The sequence below is a fragment of the Rhinoderma darwinii genome, chromosome 5 (assembly GCF_050947455.1).
Source record: "Rhinoderma darwinii isolate aRhiDar2 chromosome 5, aRhiDar2.hap1, whole genome shotgun sequence".
Taxonomy (NCBI): Eukaryota; Metazoa; Chordata; class Amphibia; order Anura; family Rhinodermatidae; genus Rhinoderma; species Rhinoderma darwinii.
The window spans coordinates 19,199,765-19,214,764 of NC_134691.1; positions in this window are offsets into that span (position 1 = coordinate 19,199,765).

Sequence of the window (15,000 nt, forward strand, 5' to 3'; positions counted from 1 at the left end):
CACAGCTTAACGACAGGTGGACGAGGCCGACGAGGACTTCCAGGAGACACCATGAGAGGGCCGGTGCCTATCGCTCACACCCTGGAAGTCACTCTCGGCCACGAACGGTTAGGACTTCCCGCTAGGAAGAACCGTAGGGACTTGGAACACGAAACCAAAATGCCCTCTCACAGGATTTCAGGTGAAGGAGATATTCGCACCCCTAAAAGTGTCACCACCTCAAATACACCGGGGTAAGGTGCCAACTTACCCGGGCTCCTGGAACTGCTGCCCGGCTGAAGCCCAAAATAAAAACCTCATAGGGTTTTTCCTCCAAAACGTCAATGAAGACAGACCTGCCAGCGAGGCCGACGGGGACTTCCAGGAGGCCGGCATGACGTGCCACTACATACCGGTCACACCATGGAAGTCCTTCTCGGGTTGGACCAGGTGCAGCTCCCGCTAGAACGTGCAGCACGTCCTCCTTCACGGTACTCTCGATTGGAGTCGCCAACGTGGCCGAGCTCCTACAACTGCTGGTCGGCCTGGGACTCCAGAAAGAATGTACCAAAGTTCTTTCGTGGAAGTTCAGGTGCAGCGGACCGACCAGCCAATGAGGCCGACGGGGACTTCCAGGAGACACCATGAGAGGGCCGGTGCCTATCGCTCACACCCTGGAAGTCACTCTCGGCCACGAACGGTTAGGACTTCCCGCTAGGAAGAACCGTTGGGACTTGGAACTCAAAACCTAAATGCCCTCTCACAGGATTTCAGGTGAAGGAGATATTCGCACCCCTAAAAGTGTCACCACCTCAAATACACCGGGGTAAGGTGCCAACTTACCCGGGCTCCTGGAACTGCTGCCCGGCTGAAGCCCAAAATAAAAACCTCATAGGGTTTTTCCTCCAAAACGTCAATGAAGACAGACCTGCCAGCGAGGCCGACGGGGACTTCCAGGAGGCCGGCATGACGTGCCACTACATACCGGTCACACCATGGAAGTCCTTCTCGGGTTGGACCAGGTGCAGCTCCCGCTAGAACGTGCAGCACGTCCTCCTTCACGGTACTCTCGATTGGAGTCGCCAACGTGGCCGAGCTCCTACAACTGCTGGTCGGCCTGGGACTCCAGAAAGAATGTACCAAAGTTCTTTCGTGGAAGTTCAGGTGCAGCGGACCGACCAGCCAATGAGGCCGACGGGGACTTCCAGGAGACACCATGAGAGGGCCGGTGCCTATCGCTCACACCCTGGAAGTCACTCTCGGCCACGAACGGTTAGGACTTCCCGCTAGGAAGAACCGTTGGGACTTGGAACTCAAAACCTAAATGCCCTCTCACAGGATTTCAGGTGAAGGAGATATTCGCACCCCTAAAAGTGTCACCACCTCAAATACACCGGGGTAAGGTGCCAACTTACCCGGGCTCCTGGAACTGCTGCCCGGCTGAAGCCCAAAATAAAAACCTCATAGGGTTTTTCCTCCAAAACGTCAATGAAGACAGACCTGCCAGCGAGGCCGACGGGGACTTCCAGGAGGCCGGCATGACGTGCCACTACATACCGGTCACACCATGGAAGTCCTTCTCGGGTTGGACCAGGTGCAGCTCCCGCTAGAACGTGCAGCACGTCCTCCTTCACGGTACTCTCGATTGGAGTCGCCAACGTGGCCGAGCTCCTACAACTGCTGGTCGGCCTGGGACTCCAGAAAGAATGTACCAAAGTTCTTTCGTGGAAGTTCAGGTGCAGCGGACCGACCAGCCAATGAGGCCGACGGGGACTTCCAGGAGACACCATGAGAGGGCCGGTGCCTATCGCTCACACCCTGGAAGTCACTCTCGGCCACGAACGGTTAGGACTTCCCGCTAGGAAGAACCGTTGGGACTTGGAACTCAAAACCTAAATGCCCTCTCACAGGATTTCAGGTGAAGGAGATATTCGCACCCCTAAAAGTGTCACCACCTCAAATACACCGGGGTAAGGTGCCAACTTACCCGGGCTCCTGGAACTGCTGCCCGGCTGAAGCCCAAAATAAAAACCTCATAGGGTTTTTCCTCCAAAACGTCAATGAAGACAGACCTGCCAGCGAGGCCGACGGGGACTTCCAGGAGGCCGGCATGACGTGCCACTACATACCGGTCACACCATGGAAGTCCTTCTCGGGTTGGACCAGGTGCAGCTCCCGCTAGAACGTGCAGCACGTCCTCCTTCACGGTACTCTCGATTGGAGTCGCCAACGTGGCCGAGCTCCTACAACTGCTGGTCGGCCTGGGACTCCAGAAAGAATGTACCAAAGTTCTTTCGTGGAAGTTCAGGTGCAGCGGACCGACCAGCCAATGAGGCCGACGGGGACTTCCAGGAGACACCATGAGAGGGCCGGTGCCTATCGCTCACACCCTGGAAGTCACTCTCGGCCACGAACGGTTAGGACTTCCCGCTAGGAAGAACCGTTGGGACTTGGAACTCAAAACCTAAATGCCCTCTCACAGGATTTCAGGTGAAGGAGATATTCGCACCCCTAAAAGTGTCACCACCTCAAATACACCGGGGTAAGGTGCCAACTTACCCAGGCTCCTGGAACTGCTGCCCGGCTGAAGCCCAAAATAAAAACCTCATAGGGTTTTTCCTCCAAAACGTCAATGAAGACAGACCTGCCAGCGAGGCCGACGGGGACTTCCAGGAGGCCGGCATGACGTGCCACTACATACCGGTCACACCATGGAAGTCCTTCTCGGGTTGGACCAGGTGCAGCTCCCGCTAGAACGTGCAGCACGTCCTCCTTCACGGTACTCTCGATTGGAGTCGCCAACGTGGCCGAGCTCCTACAACTGCTGGTCGGCCTGGGACTCCAGAAAGAATGTACCAAAGTTCTTTCGTGGAAGTTCAGGTGCAGCGGACCGACCAGCCAATGAGGCCGACGGGGACTTCCAGGAGACACCATGAGAGGGCCGGTGCCTATCGCTCACACCCTGGAAGTCACTCTCGGCCACGAACGGTTAGGACTTCCCGCTAGGAAGAACCGTTGGGACTTGGAACTCAAAACCTAAATGCCCTCTCACAGGATTTCAGGTGAAGGAGATATTCGCACCCCTAAAAGTGTCACCACCTCAAATACACCGGGATAAGGTGCCAACTTACCCGGGCTCCTGGAACTGCTGCCCGGCTGAAGCCCAAAATAAAAACCTCATAGGGTTTTTCCTCCAAAACGTCAATGAAGACAGACCTGCGAGCTAGGCCGACGGGGACTTCCAGGAGGCCGGCATGGCGTGCCACTACATACCGGCCACACCATGGAAGTCATTCTCGGGTTGGACCAGGTGCAGCTCCCGCTAGAACGTGCAGCACGTCCTCCTTCACGGTACTCTCGATTGGAGTCGCCAACGTGGCCGAGCTCCTACAACTGCTGGTCGGCCTGGGACTCCAGAAAGAATGCACCAAAGTTCTTTCGTGGAAGTTCAGGTGCAGCGGACCAACCAGCCAACGAGGCCGACGGGGACTTCCAGGAGACACCATGAGAGGGCCGGTGCCTATCGCTCACACCCTGGAAGTCACTCTCGGCCACGAACGGTTAGGACTTCCCGCTAGGAAGAACCGTTGGGACTTGGAACTCAAAACCTAAATGCCCTCTCACAGGATTTCAGGTGAAGGAGATATTCACACCCCTAAAAGTGTCACCACCTCAAATACATCGGGGTAAGGTGCCAAAGTACCCGGGCTCCTGGAACTGCTGCCCGGCTGAGGCCCAAAATAAAAACCTCATAGGGTTTTTCCTCCAAAACGTCAATGAAGACAGACCTGCCAGCGAGGCCGACGGGGACTTCCAGGGGGCCGGCATGACGTGCCACTACATACCGGTCACACCATGGAAGTCATTCTCGGGTTGGACCAGGTGCAGCTCCCGCTAGAACGTGCAGCACGTCCTCCTTCAAGGTGTTCGGTTGGAGTCGCCAAGGTGGCCGAGCTCCTGCAACTGCTGGTCGGCCTGGGACTCCAGAAAGAATGCATCAAAGTTCTTTCGTGGAAGTTCAGGTGCAGCGGACCGACCAGCGAGCAAGGCCGACGGGAACTTCCAGGAGGCCAGCATGACGTGCCACTACATACCGGTCACACCATGGAAGTCCTTCTCGGGTTGGACCAGGTGCAGCTCCCGCAAGAACGTGCAGCACGTCCTCCTTCATGGTACTCGGTTGGAGTCACAGAGCTGGCCGAGCTCCTGCAACTGCTGGTCGGCCTGGGACTCCAGAAAGAATGCACCAAAGTTCTTTCATGGAAGTTAAGGTGCAGCGGACCGACCAGCGAACGAGGCCGACGGGGACTTCCAGGAGGCACCGTGAGAGGGCGGGCCGGTACCTATTGCTCAAACCCTGGAAGTCACTCTCGGCCAGGAACGGTTAGGACTTCCCGCTAGGAAGAACCGTTGGGACTTGGAACTCAAAACCTAGATGCCCTCTCACAGGATTTCAGGTGAAGGAGATATTCACACCCCTAAAAGTGTCACCACCTCAAATACACCGGGGTAAGGTGCCAAAGTACCCGGGCTCATGGAACTGCTGCCCGGCTGAGGCCCAAAATAAAAACCTCATAGGGTTTTTTCTCCAAAACGTCAATGAAGACAGACCTGCGAGCGAGGCCGACGGTGACTTCCAGGAGGACGGCAGGAGGTGCCACTACCTACCGGTCACACCATGGAAGTCCTTCTCGGCTTGGAACGGGAGCAGCTCCCGTTTGTACTTCCTCGTTCACGGCTTTCGGTAGGAGTTGCCGAGGTGGCCGAGCTCCTGCAACTGCAGGTCGGCTTGGGACTTCAGAAAATACCATAAAAAAAAAAAGTGTTTTTTATTATGAAGGTAAAACACACAGCGGGACCGAGCCGTGAGCCAGGCCGACGGGGACTTCCAGGAGGACGGCAGGAGGTGCCACTACCTACCGGTCACACCATGGAAGTCCTTCTCGGCTTGGAACGGGAGCAGCTCCCGTTTGTACTTCCTCGTTCACGGCTTTCGGTAGGAGTTGCCGAGGTGGCCTTGCTCGTGCAACTGCAGGTGGGCTTGGGGCTTCAGGAAATAACATAAAAAAAAAAATAATTTTTTATTAAGAAGGTAAAAAAACACCGGACCCGACCAGCGAGCGAGGCCGAAGGGGACATCCAGGGCAGCGGCGTGAGAGGGCGGCTTGGTGCCGCTATCGCCGTGGAAGCAGCATTCGGCCTAAGCAGGGAACGCCTCCCGCCCTCCTCTCGTCCTGGAAGTGTTGGACTTGGGAGGCGGAGCAAGTTCTCCCTCTCACAGTATTTCAGGCGTAGGAGATATTCACACCCCTAAAAGTGTCACCTCGCCAATTACACCGGTGGGAGGTGCCAAAATGCCCGGCCTCCTGGAACTGCTGCTTGGCTGAAGGCCAAAATAAAAACCTCATAGGGTTTTTTCTCCAAAACGTGAATGAAGACAGACACGCGAGCGAGGCCGAGGGGGAGTTCCAGGAGGTCGGCATGAGGTGGCCGCGCCTACCGCTTGAGCCCTGGAAGTCCGCCGCGGGCCGGAAGTGCTTGTCGGGCGGGTGAACTACGGGACTCGTCGCGGCCGATGCCCAGCTCCCACAAGGAAGCTGCCGGCATCCACAAGCTCCCACGGGGCCCCTCTATCCCCCCACGGGTGCAGAAGGCAGGCACACCGCCGCTAATAGGCGGAGCTGGCTCCCGGCCGCTGTCATGCATCACTCGCGGACCGGAAGTGCTTGGCAGCCGGGTGGACACGGCGGGACTGGCCGCGGGCGCTGTGGAGCTCCTACAGGGCTGCCCCCGGGCTGGCACAGCTTCCCCAAAGCTCCTCTATCCCCCCACGGGTGCAATAGGCAGGCACACGCCGCACACGCCGCTCGTACACGGAGATGGCTCCCGGCCGCTTTCGGTAGGAGTCACCGAGGTGGCCTTGCTCGTGCAACTGCAGGTGGGCTTGAGGCTTCCGAAAGTACCATAAAAAAAAAAAGATTTTTTTATTAAGAAGGTAAAAAAAAAAACAGCGGGACCGACCCGCGAGCTAAGCCGACGGGGACTTCCAGGAGGTCGGCATGAGGTGGCCGCTCATACCGCTCTTGCCCTGGAAGTCCGCCGAGGACCGCGGGCGCTGTGGAGCTCCCACAAGGAAGCTGCCGGCATGCAGCAGCTCCCACGGGGCCCCTCTATCCCCCCACGGGTGCAGAAGGCAGGCACACCGCCGCTAATAGGCGGAGCTGGCTCCCGGCCGCTGTCATGCATCACTCGCGGACCGGAAGTGCTTGTCAGCCGGGTGGACACGACGGGACTCGCCGCGGGCGCTGTGGAGCTCCCACAAGGAAGCTGCCGGCATCCACAAGCTCCCACGGGGCCCCTCTATCCCCCCACGGGTGCAGAAGGCAGGCACACCGCCGCTAATAGGCGGAGCTGGCTCCCGGCCGCTGTCATGCATCACTCGCGGACCGGAAGTGCTTGGCAGCCAGGTGGACACGGCGGGACTCGCCGCGGGCGCTGTGGAGCTCCTACAGGGCTGCCCCCGGGCTGGCACAGCTTCCCCATGGCTCCTCTATCCCTCCACGGCTGCAATAGGCAGGCACACACCGCTCATACACGGAGCTGGCTCCCGGCCGCTTTCGGAAGGAGTCGCCGACGTGGCCTTGCTCGTGCAACTCCAGGTGGGCTTGGGGCTTCCGAAAATGCCATAAAAAAAAAAAAGATTTTTTTATTAAGAAGGTAGAAAAATCAGCGGGACCGACCCGCGAGCGAGGCCGACGGGGACTTCTAGGAGGTCGGCATGAGGTGGCCGCGTCTACCGCTCGAAACCTGGAAGTCTGCAACGGGCGCTGCGGAGCTCGTACACGGCTGTCCCCGGTCTTGCACAGCTTCCCCATGGCTCCTCTATCCCCCCCATGGGTGCAATATAATTTTTTTAAAAAAAAACAATTTTAGTCATTATTAACCTAGTTCGGTCCCCACCGTTACAGTCGGATGTCAGCTGTAAGATACAGCTGAGATCCGGTGATGATGGCACCGACTCAGCTTCTGAGCCGGTGCCAAACATTGTACGTCATTTTGCGTGAAGTCAATGCTTTCCAGGACGTACATATACGTCCAATGGCGGGAAGGGGTTAAGAAGGTAGAAAAATCAGCGGGACCGACCCGTGAGCGAGGCCGACGGGGACTTCTAGGAGGTCGGCATGAGGTGGCCGCGTCTACCGCTCGAAACCTGGAAGTCTGCAACGGGCGCTGCGGAGCTCGTACACGGCTGTCCCCGGTCTTGCACAGCTTCCCCATGGCTCCTCTATCCCCCCCATGGGTGCAATATAATTTTTTTTTTAAAAAACAATTTTAGTCATTATTAACCTAGTTCGGTCCCCACCGTTACAGTCGGATGTCAGCTGTAAGATACAGCTGAGATCCGGTGATGATGGCACCGACTCAGCTTCTGAGCCGGTGCCAAACATTGTACGTCATTTTGCGTGAAGTCAATGCTTTCCAGGACGTACATATACGTCCAATGGCGGGAAGGGGTTAATAATGACTAAAATTGTTTTTTTTTAAAAAAATTATATTAGCGGCGGTGTGCCTGCCTTCTGCACCCGTGGGGGGATAGAGGGGCCCCGTGGGAGCTTGTGGATGCCGGCAGCTTCCTTGTGGGAGCTGGGCATCGGCCGCGGCGAGTCCCGTAGTTCACCCGCCCGACAAGCACTTCCGGCCCGCGGCGGACTTCCAGGGCTCAAGCGGTAGGCGCGGCCACCTCATGCCGACCTCCTGGAACTCCCCCTCGGCCTCGCTCGCGTGTCTGTCTTCATTCACGTTTTGGAGAAAAAACCCTATGAGGTTTTTATTTTGGCCTTCAGCCAAGCAGCAGTTCCAGGAGGCCGGGCATTTTGGCACCTCCCACCGGTGTAATTGGCGAGGTGACACTTTTAGGGGTGTGAATATCTCCTACGCCTGAAATACTGTGAGAGGGAGAACTTGCTCCGCCTCCCAAGTCCAACACTTCCAGGACGAGAGGAGGGCGGGAGGCGTTCCCTGCTTAGGCCGAATGCTGCTTCCACGGCGATAGCGGCACCAAGCCGCCCTCTCACGCCGCTGCCCTGGATGTCCCCTTCGGCCTCGCTCGCTGGTCGGGTCCGGTGTTTTTTTACCTTCTTAATAAAAAATTATTTTTTTTTTTATGTTATTTCCTGAAGCCCCAAGCCCACCTGCAGTTGCACGAGCAAGGCCACCTCGGCAACTCCTACCGAAAGCCGTGAACGAGGAAGTACAAACGGGAGCTGCTCCCGTTCCAAGCCGAGAAGGACTTCCATGGTGTGACCGGTAGGTAGTGGCACCTCCTGCCGTCCTCCTGGAAGTCCCCGTCGGCCTGGCTCACGGCTCGGTCCCGCTGTGTGTTTTACCTTCATAATAAAAAACACTTTTTTTTTTTATGGTATTTTCTGAAGTCCCAAGCCGACCTGCAGTTGCAGGAGCTCGGCCACCTCGGCAACTCCTACCGAAAGCCGTGAACGAGGAAGTACAAACGGGAGCTGCTCCCGTTCCAAGCCGAGAAGGACTTCCATGGTGTGACCGGTAGGTAGTGGCACCTCCTGCCGTCCTCCTGGAAGTCACCGTCGGCCTCGCTCGCAGGTCTGTCTTCATTGACGTTTTGGAGAAAAAACCCTATGAGGTTTTTATTTTGGGCCTCAGCCGGGCAGCAGTTCCATGAGCCCGGGTACTTTGGCACCTTACCCCGGTGTATTTGAGGTGGTGACACTTTTAGGGGTGTGAATATCTCCTTCACCTGAAATCCTGTGAGAGGGCATCTAGGTTTTGAGTTCCAAGTCCCAACGGTTCTTCCTAGCGGGAAGTCCTAACCGTTCCTGGCCGAGAGTGACTTCCAGGGTTTGAGCAATAGGTACCGGCCCGCCCTCTCACGGTGCCTCCTGGAAGTCCCCGTCGGCCTCGTTCGCTGGTCGGTCCGCTGCACCTTAACTTCCATGAAAGAACTTTGGTGCATTCTTTCTGGAGTCCCAGGCCGACCAGCAGTTGCAGGAGCTCGGCCAGCTCTGTGACTCCAACCGAGTACCATGAAGGAGGACGTGCTGCACGTTCTTGCGGGAGCTGCACCTGGTCCAACCCGAGAAGGACTTCCATGGTGTGACCGGTATGTAGTGGCACGTCATGCTGGCCTCCTGGAAGTTCCCGTCGGCCTTGCTCGCTGGTCGGTCCGCTGCACCTGAACTTCCACGAAAGAACTTTGATGCATTCTTTCTGGAGTCCCAGGCCGACCAGCAGTTGCAGGAGCTCGGCCACCTTGGCGACTCCAACCGAACACCTTGAAGGAGGACGTGCTGCACGTTCTAGCGGGAGCTGCACCTGGTCCAACCCGAGAATGACTTCCATGGTGTGACCGGTATGTAGTGGCACGTCATGCCGGCCCCCTGGAAGTCCCCGTCGGCCTCGCTGGCAGGTCTGTCTTCATTGACGTTTTGGAGGAAAAACCCTATGAGGTTTTTATTTTGGGCCTCAGCCGGGCAGCAGTTCCAGGAGCCCGGGTACTTTGGCACCTTACCCCGATGTATTTGAGGTGGTGACACTTTTAGGGGTGTGAATATCTCCTTCACCTGAAATCCTGTGAGAGGGCATTTAGGTTTTGAGTTCCAAGTCCCAACGGTTCTTCCTAGCGGGAAGTCCTAACCGTTCGTGGCCGAGAGTGACTTCCAGGGTGTGAGCGATAGGCACCGGCCCTCTCATGGTGTCTCCTGGAAGTCCCCGTCGGCCTCGTTGGCTGGTCGGTCCGCTGCACCTGAACTTCCACGAAAGAACTTTGGTGCATTCTTTCTGGAGTCCCAGGCCGACCAGCAGTTGTAGGAGCTCGGCCACGTTGGCGACTCCAATCGAGAGTACCGTGAAGGAGGACGTGCTGCACGTTCTAGCGGGAGCTGCACCTGGTCCAACCCGAGAATGACTTCCATGGTGTGGCCGGTATGTAGTGGCACGCCATGCCGGCCTCCTGGAAGTCCCCGTCGGCCTAGCTCGCAGGTCTGTCTTCATTGACGTTTTGGAGGAAAAACCCTATGAGGTTTTTATTTTGGGCTTCAGCCGGGCAGCAGTTCCAGGAGCCCGGGTAAGTTGGCACCTTATCCCGGTGTATTTGAGGTGGTGACACTTTTAGGGGTGCGAATATCTCCTTCACCTGAAATCCTGTGAGAGGGCATTTAGGTTTTGAGTTCCAAGTCCCAACGGTTCTTCCTAGCGGGAAGTCCTAACCGTTCGTGGCCGAGAGTGACTTCCAGGGTGTGAGCGATAGGCACCGGCCCTCTCATGGTGTCTCCTGGAAGTCCCCGTCGGCCTCATTGGCTGGTCGGTCCGCTGCACCTGAACTTCCACGAAAGAACTTTGGTACATTCTTTCTGGAGTCCCAGGCCGACCAGCAGTTGTAGGAGCTCGGCCACGTTGGCGACTCCAATCGAGAGTACCGTGAAGGAGGACGTGCTGCACGTTCTAGCGGGAGCTGCACCTGGTCCAACCCGAGAAGGACTTCCATGGTGTGACCGGTATGTAGTGGCACGTCATGCCGGCCTCCTGGAAGTCCCCGTCGGCCTCGCTGGCAGGTCTGTCTTCATTGACGTTTTGGAGGAAAAACCCTATGAGGTTTTTATTTTGGGCTTCAGCCGGGCAGCAGTTCCAGGAGCCTGGGTAAGTTGGCACCTTACCCCGGTGTATTTGAGGTGGTGACACTTTTAGGGGTGCGAATATCTCCTTCACCTGAAATCCTGTGAGAGGGCATTTAGGTTTTGAGTTCCAAGTCCCAACGGTTCTTCCTAGCGGGAAGTCCTAACCGTTCGTGGCCGAGAGTGACTTCCAGGGTGTGAGCGATAGGCACCGGCCCTCTCATGGTGTCTCCTGGAAGTCCCCGTCGGCCTCATTGGCTGGTCGGTCCGCTGCACCTGAACTTCCACGAAAGAACTTTGGTACATTCTTTCTGGAGTCCCAGGCCGACCAGCAGTTGTAGGAGCTCGGCCACGTTGGCGACTCCAATCGAGAGTACCGTGAAGGAGGACGTGCTGCACGTTCTAGCGGGAGCTGCACCTGGTCCAACCCGAGAAGGACTTCCATGGTGTGACCGGTATGTAGTGGCACGTCATGCCGGCCTCCTGGAAGTCCCCGTCGGCCTCGCTGGCAGGTCTGTCTTCATTGACGTTTTGGAGGAAAAACCCTATGAGGTTTTTATTTTGGGCTTCAGCCGGGCAGCAGTTCCAGGAGCCCGGGTAAGTTGGCACCTTACCCCGGTGTATTTGAGGTGGTGACACTTTTAGGGGTGCGAATATCTCCTTCACCTGAAATCCTGTGAGAGGGCATTTAGGTTTTGAGTTCCAAGTCCCAACGGTTCTTCCTAGCGGGAAGTCCTAACCGTTCGTGGCCGAGAGTGACTTCCAGGGTGTGAGCGATAGGCACCGGCCCTCTCATGGTGTCTCCTGGAAGTCCCCGTCGGCCTCATTGGCTGGTCGGTCCGCTGCACCTGAACTTCCACGAAAGAACTTTGGTACATTCTTTCTGGAGTCCCAGGCCGACCAGCAGTTGTAGGAGCTCGGCCACGTTGGCGACTCCAATCGAGAGTACCGTGAAGGAGGACGTGCTGCACGTTCTAGCGGGAGCTGCACCTGGTCCAACCCGAGAAGGACTTCCATGGTGTGACCGGTATGTAGTGGCACGTCATGCCGGCCTCCTGGAAGTCCCCGTCGGCCTCGCTGGCAGGTCTGTCTTCATTGACGTTTTGGAGGAAAAACCCTATGAGGTTTTTATTTTGGGCTTCAGCCGGGCAGCAGTTCCAGGAGCCCGGGTAAGTTGGCACCTTACCCCGGTGTATTTGAGGTGGTGACACTTTTAGGGGTGCGAATATCTCCTTCACCTGAAATCCTGTGAGAGGGCATTTAGGTTTTGAGTTCCAAGTCCCAACGGTTCTTCCTAGCGGGAAGTCCTAACCGTTCGTGGCCGAGAGTGACTTCCAGGGTGTGAGCGATAGGCACCGGCCCTCTCATGGTGTCTCCTGGAAGTCCCCGTCGGCCTCATTGGCTGGTCGGTCCGCTGCACCTGAACTTCCACGAAAGAACTTTGGTACATTCTTTCTGGAGTCCCAGGCCGACCAGCAGTTGTAGGAGCTCGGCCACGTTGGCGACTCCAATCGAGAGTACCGTGAAGGAGGACGTGCTGCACGTTCTAGCGGGAGCTGCACCTGGTCCAACCCGAGAAGGACTTCCATGGTGTGACCGGTATGTAGTGGCACGTCATGCCGGCCTCCTGGAAGTCCCCGTCGGCCTCGCTGGCAGGTCTGTCTTCATTGACGTTTTGGAGGAAAAACCCTATGAGGTTTTTATTTTGGGCTTCAGCCGGGCAGCAGTTCCAGGAGCCCGGGTAAGTTGGCACCTTACCCCGGTGTATTTGAGGTGGTGACACTTTTAGGGGTGCGAATATCTCCTTCACCTGAAATCCTGTGAGAGGGCATTTAGGTTTTGAGTTCCAAGTCCCAACGGTTCTTCCTAGCGGGAAGTCCTAACCGTTCGTGGCCGAGAGTGACTTCCAGGGTGTGAGCGATAGGCACCGGCCCTCTCATGGTGTCTCCTGGAAGTCCCCGTCGGCCTCATTGGCTGGTCGGTCCGCTGCACCTGAACTTCCACGAAAGAACTTTGGTACATTCTTTCTGGAGTCCCAGGCCGACCAGCAGTTGTAGGAGCTCGGCCACGTTGGCGACTCCAATCGAGAGTACCGTGAAGGAGGACGTGCTGCACGTTCTAGCGGGAGCTGCACCTGGTCCAACCCGAGAAGGACTTCCATGGTGTGACCGGTATGTAGTGGCACGTCATGCCGGCCTCCTGGAAGTCCCCGTCGGCCTCGCTGGCAGGTCTGTCTTCATTGACGTTTTGGAGGAAAAACCCTATGAGGTTTTTATTTTGGGCTTCAGCCGGGCAGCAGTTCCAGGAGCCCGGGTAAGTTGGCACCTTACCCCGGTGTATTTGAGGTGGTGACACTTTTAGGGGTGCGAATATCTCCTTCACCTGAAATCCTGTGAGAGGGCATTTTGGTTTCGTGTTCCAAGTCCCTACGGTTCTTCCTAGCGGGAAGTCCTAACCGTTCGTGGCCGAGAGTGACTTCCAGGGTGTGAGCGATAGGCACCGGCCCTCTCATGGTGTCTCCTGGAAGTCCTCGTCGGCCTCGTCCACCTGTCGTTAAGCTGTGAGAGGAGCACGTGCTCCCGCGCCGTTTGAGTCTTTGGAATTTGTCCAAGACTCCTCAGATCGATCTGGCTCCCCGCGACCCGGCGGCGGAGGGACCACTCGCTCGGCAGTGCTTTGGAGCCCTGTCGGTTACGGCGAGCGCGTCTTCCTCCCACACCGTCCGGGTCTGTTTCGCCCCCGGCCACCTACGGCCGGTGTCCCAAAAAGCCCGGCGGTCCTGCTAAGGCGGGCGCCGGTACCTCTCGCTCCCGCGAGGTGCGTTTGCTCAGTGCTGCTTCTATCACTCTAAAAGGCGTCCGAGAGTGCGCTGGTGTCGCCGGAGCCCGAGGCGCGAGAGAAAGCTTTAAACGACGGGGAGGCAGTGACCGCCCCCGTATGTCCGCTGCTCGCAAGGGCCTCTCTAGCCGAGGTGCTCCCAGGCGCACCCGCGCATGGGGCACGGTTGTTTCTCGCAAGTAGTCCAAAGCCGTCTTCCGCCTCGCCCGAGGCTGGAAGTGTCGGCGTGGCTCCCGCATGCAAGCCACACGCGGCTCCACGGTGGCTTCCCTCCCCCCCTCTCCGGAGGGGGCGGCCCCATCCCATGTGGAGCCACTAAGCCGCCGGGAAAGCGGCCTCGGTTCCCCGTGGGCGACAAAGGCGTCCTCCTCGGCACTTTGCGAGCTGGGCCGCCGGAGAGAGCAGTTAACCCGGATTGTCGAGGTTGTCCGTTGCCTTTGTCCCATATTACGTAAGCCTGGTCCTTGTTACCTTACTGGTAAGGGTTAGGGACGCTGAGCGCGCTCCATCTTCTCGGCTCTATGTTGGGCTCTCTCTAAACAGGTCCTCGACTTAAGACCGACCGGTCTTCGTAGGCATCCTTCATCTCGGCAGGTTGCGAGCTGGGCCGCCGGTGAGAGCAGTTAACCCGGATTGTCGAGGTTGCCGTTGCCTTTGTCCCATATTACCTAAGCCTGGTCCTTGATACCTTACTGGTAAGGGTTAGGGACACTGAGCGCGCTCCATCTTCTCGGCTCTATGTTGGGCTCTCTCTAAACAGGTCCTCGACTTACGATGCTGCCCCGACCGACCGACCGGTCTTCGTAGGAGTCCTCCATCTCGGCAGGTTGCGAGCTGGGCCGCCGGTGAGAGCAGTTAACCCGGATTGTCGAGGTTGCCGTTGCCTTTGTCCCATATTACCTAAGCCTGGTCCTTGATACCTTACTGGTAAGGGTTAGGGACGATGAGCGCGCTCCATCTTCTCGGCTCTATGTTGGGCTCTCTCTAAACAGGTCCTCGACTTACGATTCTGCCCCGACCGACCGACCGGTCTTCGTAGGCGTCCTCCATCTCGGCAGGTTGCGAGCTGGGCCGCCGGTGAGAGCAGTTAACCCGGATTGTCGAGGTTGCCGTTGCCTTTGTCCCATATTACCTAAGCCTGGTCCTTGATACCTTACTGGTAAGGGTTAGGGACGATGAGCGCGCTCCATCTTCTCGGCTCTATGTTGGGCTCTCTCTAAACAGGTCCTCGACTTACGATTCTGCCCCGACCGACCGACCGGTCTTCGTAGGCTTCCTCCATCTCGGCAGGTTGCGAGCTGGGCCGCGGTGAGAGTATGTAGCCCGGACTGTCCTGAAGCGTCACAGTGGCATATTGAACACCCCGGTTGACTTACATTTATGTGGTCGCGAAACCTGGTTGCGGTCTCAGTGCCAATCTGCGTCCAACAACGGGGCTCTTGGTTGCTCTCTTTCCATGTGTCCTAGACTGTCTTCCGATGCCTTGGAAGGGTCGGTCGGTTGTTTGAAGGCATCCTCCTCCTCGGCAGGTTGAGAGCTG